This window comes from Pinus tabuliformis, chromosome 7, assembly GCF_031772625.1.
Source record: "Pinus tabuliformis cultivar Carrire ecotype Pingquan chromosome 7, CPIR1, whole genome shotgun sequence".
NCBI classification, from domain to species: Eukaryota; Viridiplantae; Streptophyta; class Pinopsida; order Pinales; family Pinaceae; genus Pinus; species Pinus tabuliformis.
The window spans coordinates 760,906,573-760,911,410 of NC_142293.1; the positions used below are offsets into that span (position 1 = coordinate 760,906,573).

The window sequence follows — 4,838 nt, forward strand, 5'->3', positions numbered from 1 at the left end:
TTCATCTCTGGTATGCAAACTAAAGAAGTCTCTCTATGGCCTCAAGCAGGCACCTAGAGCATGGTATGCAAAGATGGATTCTTATTTGTTATCTCAAAATTTTGTACGCTGCAAATCTGATTCCAATGTTTATTTTCTGAAGAAAATTGACTCCTTGTTGATCATAGTACTCTACATAGATGATCTTTTGATAACGAGTAGTTCAGCGTCTGTCATTACTAACATCAAAACTGCATTGCATAAGCGGTTTTCTATGATAGACATGGGCTTGCTAAATTTCTTCCTTAGACTAGAGATCCATCAGCGTGATTCTGGCATTACCATTTCTCAACCAAAATATGCCAGAGATCTTTTGGCACGATTTCACATGAGTGACTGCAAGCCAGAAGCCACACCTTTCTTATCAGGGATAAAGATTGAGAATGGCAAAGACACACCATTGGTTGATTGCACATTGTATCGCCAACTTGTGGGAAGTCTTCTTTATCTCACTCACTCCCGTCCTGATCTCTCCTATGCTGTCGGAGCAGTTTCCAGATACATGCAGGAGCCACATGAGTTACACTGGAATGCTGCAAAGCGCATCCTTCGATATGTCCAGGGGACAATCACCTATGGGATTCATTATGCAGCCAATTGTTCTTTGAATCTCATCGGGTTCACAGATTCAGACTGGGCTGGCGGCACCATTGATCGCAAGTCTACTTCCGGTTATGTACTTAGTTTGGGATCCGGCCCAATTTGTTGGTCAAGTAAGAAGCAGGCTGCCATTGCTTTATCATCAGCAGAGGCCGAGTATAGAGGAGCAGTCAATGCCAATATTCAGGCAATTTGGCTACAACATTTCCTATCTGAGCTTGGGATTAGTGTCCATCATCCAACTATCATCTGGTGCAATAATCAAAGTATGCTAAAGTTTTGCAGAGATCCAGTGCAGCGGCAGCATACCAAGCACATCGAGATCCACATGCACTTCATTAGAGAACTCATTCATGATGGGATCATCGATCTTCAGTACTGTCCTAGTTCCAAGCAGATTGTTGACATCTTCACCAAGACTTTCACTGAGCAGAAGTTTCGATTCCTGCGAGATCGTCTCGGGGTGAAGGACACGACTGCCTAGCAGTTGTCTTTTCTCTACTTTTGCATTATATTTTGAGGGGGGTTTTCTTCCCACTGGGTTTTCCCTCTTTCCTCCTTTTTATGCATTGTATATGGGTACCTAAAATGGCCGTGTTGCCAGGACTCATTCATTTTGCATCACACTCACCTAAGTTATGCTTAAGGGGGGGTGTTGGTGTACATGCACTTAGACTAGCTGTGTTGGTGTACATGCACCTAGATTAGCTCCAGTTAACTTATTGCTTACATGTGGCACATGTACACATTAACATAAGATAAAGCACACTTAGCTTTAGTTAGCTTTAGTTATTACATGTACAACTAAGCTTAACTTAGTTGCTTTTATGTATTTATTCTAAAACTAATATTGTAGAATCAATTTTCATTCTTTTCTCAATTCTTGCTCGCTTCCTTCCTTCTCTTGCAAGTTTGTTTATTGTTTTGCAGATCTAGATCTGTGTATCTCAAAAATCTTACAGAAGTACTCTCTCGAACTGATTGTTGCAGCGATCTTCTGTATTGTCCGCGTCAAGCATCCATACAAAGAAGGCCGACTTGATATTCTGAACTCATACAACGCAGCGGAGATGGAAAAGGTCGGCATTCATTAAAAATCCTTCTCTAGCAGGTCTGATAAGATCCGATTCGACAAATACTCGACCACGCTCTACCTTCCCCGGATCACCCTACCCGCAGTGCAGACGGAAGTGTTCTTTAGGAACATGCTTGCCTTGGAGTTAAATGATGCCACCCATGGCGACGACTTGACGCGTTATGTTGGGTTGATGGACTGCCTCATCGACACGGTCGAGGACGTTCGACTGCTCCGGGAATCTCAAGTCATTGATCGCGCAAGTCTGATGTTAACCGACCAGAGCATAGCCGATATGTGGAACAGCATATGCCATCCCATCTTCACAGGCCGCCTGGATCCTCCCCAGCATCTCAACAATGCACTCAAGGAAGTGCTGATAAGGAAATATTACATGAGCATATTCAACAAGCTGCTGTGGGAATTCTATTGGGACCATCTGTCAAAGCCAGGAAAGGGCATAGCTCTGTTCGTTGGATTTCTCCTTCTCCTCTTCAGCATTGCACAGACCTTCTTTTGCTTGGAAGGAATACAAAGAATCTAAGAAATAGGTGCTGTGCTGCTTGGTCGACCAGTTAGAATGTTGTTAGATATAGTTGCTTGATCGACCAATCACAGTGTTGTTAGAAATAGTGGTTGAAGAAGAAATACTGTAATCAGAAAAAAGATGTTGCATTAGGAGCGCTGCCGCTTGGTCGACAGATATGTGTATTTGTTTTTTCAATTCTAGAACTAGAAATATGGTATTTCAGGGACTCTCCTGTTGGGGGAGATGCTCTAATTGAATGCTTATTAATGTGCGATAGTTTCTTTGTTCTTTTATTCTGTTGGCAATTAAGATTGGCATTGATTGATATGTGTATCTTTTTAAAGTTTAATAATTAGAAATAGTGTAATTTAAAAGTAAAATAATTTTTTTAAAAGTTTGGTGTGATTATATTTTTATGATTTTCAATATATTATGTTGATCTGGGGAATTGAACTAGTCATTTCACATTAATTTTGGACAAGATGAAAAAATAGTCTTTTAATAAAATGTTTCATAATGGTTTCAATCAAATTTATTAATACTACAGAGTTTTTGTTGGAAATATGGTAATTTAAAAGTAAAAAATATTATAGTCAAAATTGTTAGAAATATTTTAATTGAATATTTATTAATAAATTTTAATTGAATTTATTATCCAGTAAATTGTTCTAGCATTGATTTTGGGCAGCGCCTAACCAACCTGCCATAGGGCATTAAATGCCCGGGGATATGCACGCTGGTTAACGCGATAACAGGGGAGCGGGGAGTTTCGGCATTAAATAATATTTGGGCTTTCGCGTGTTATCGAGCTAAGCTGCGTATATATTAGGTGGAAAAAAAGCGTAAAAAAGAATATGAATAAATATTTGGTGGCAGAAAGGTGTAGAGAAATGATTGACCAAGATGAAGTTCTTGTACTGTACTTGCGCTTTAATTACGCCGTCCTTTTCCGGTGGATAATATCTTCCCCTAGTCTATATTTCTCAGATTATTCTCTCTTGCAGCTGAATTATTCCATCTCAAAAATTCCCTCTCTCTGTCCTCTTTAATTACTTTACCACGTATAGCATGCACTACGATGGGTTCCAATTATATTTTTCGCACACTCCATTGAGTTTGGAACATTCCTGCAACATAGTGTTATATCTGTGCAGGCAGGCGGGATGAGAATTCAGGAGCAGTGTCACACTCACATTACATACATAAAAAAAATTTACTGTACCTTATATATGCATTCGCTATATAATACATGATTTGTCAATATTTATAAATGCACGTAGGCTTAGTGTTTATCATGCATATGCCACGTATTCATATCTCTTTAACATATGTTTTGAATGACTGATATAATGTATGCACAGCGCTTTAACATATGTTTGATGGCTGGTTATAACCCTGGTTTGATTGAGCTACGTGGCCACACACAACGCCATCGTATTGCTCTGTCATACAGGCTTTTAATGTGCGCTTTGACTTCACCTACGAACCATCTGTTAGACTGCCAGTTCTACGGTGAACTTAATGAGGTTCGGCCTTGGCGGTTTCACCGCAGCTCTTGCAGGTGCCAGCTCGTTCTTACCTTAATGACTGCAGTACTTTTCGAGGCAGGTGGCAAGACCTGGCTACTTGGCCCATGTGATTTCTCGGTCACGGCGTTTTCGACCTTTACGCCTGGCATTCCCGCCTTGCATCGACGGCCAGGATCTCGCCATTGTATCCAAGGGCTGGAATGCACTCTAGGGTTTAACTCATTACAAAGTTTATTCGCCCATCCTCGGGGTTCATTCATTTGTTCGGTCCCTGTCGACTCCGTCTCAGCGTTCACCCTCTGGTTCGATTCCACCAGCACCACATACCTCATCTGCAGTTGCTCTGAGAGCGGAAAGGTGCTTGACATTAAACCTGCACAGGTATGGAACCTCGTCTCCTAGATTATAGCTTATTTATACTTGCAATGTTAGACATCGATAACGATTTCTTACGTCTCGGGTTCACTTGTTTACAGGGCACACGGCTGAGTTATCTGAACCTCGCTGGTGGTGCCACGACCATTTAACACAATGTTTCCACCCTCTCGGCGACTACAGGTATGCGTTTAGTTTTCTGCGTTGCTCCTGCTCACAATAGCTCGTGAACTACCGATTTGAGTTGTTCGGTTATGGGTTTGCAGATCGCCGTGCGAACGAGGGTTTCCTTGCATCCTTTGCTGAGGTATTTCTCTCAAGAGCCCTCTCAGTTCGTATCTAGGTTTTCTTGTCTTCTGGTCAAGTCCATTACCGACCTATGGAGTGGTTATCCCCAGCGGAACCCTTCTGAGTTTTGATATATGTATTTAAGAACTTATTTGTGTTTTGCAATGCAGCCCTTGACGGCACACGCAGTAATTGGTTTACCATGTCCGTTCCGGGACATGTGATTTCGGTTCTGGCTGTAACCTGCGCATTTGACACTGGGTCTAGGTTCTTGTTTTGGGGATTTTCTATTGTTTAATGAATGACAGACTTTACCTTACGGTTTTCCACCGGGTATATATATTTTGTAATTTATAACAGAACTGTGCACTGTCTATATTTTTATGGTAATAGGACCTTGAAT

General features: G+C 41.3%; 1 long non-coding RNA gene across 1 annotated transcript; it reads left to right on the forward strand.

Annotated features, from left to right (window-relative positions):
- The first annotated feature begins 4,030 nt into the window (after positions 1–4,030).
- Positions 4,031–4,838, forward strand: LOC149249761 (uncharacterized). The gene is made up of 4 exons (XR_016265907.1): positions 4,031–4,153; positions 4,249–4,330; positions 4,414–4,454; positions 4,606–4,838. It is a non-coding gene; the product is annotated as an uncharacterized LOC149249761 (long non-coding RNA).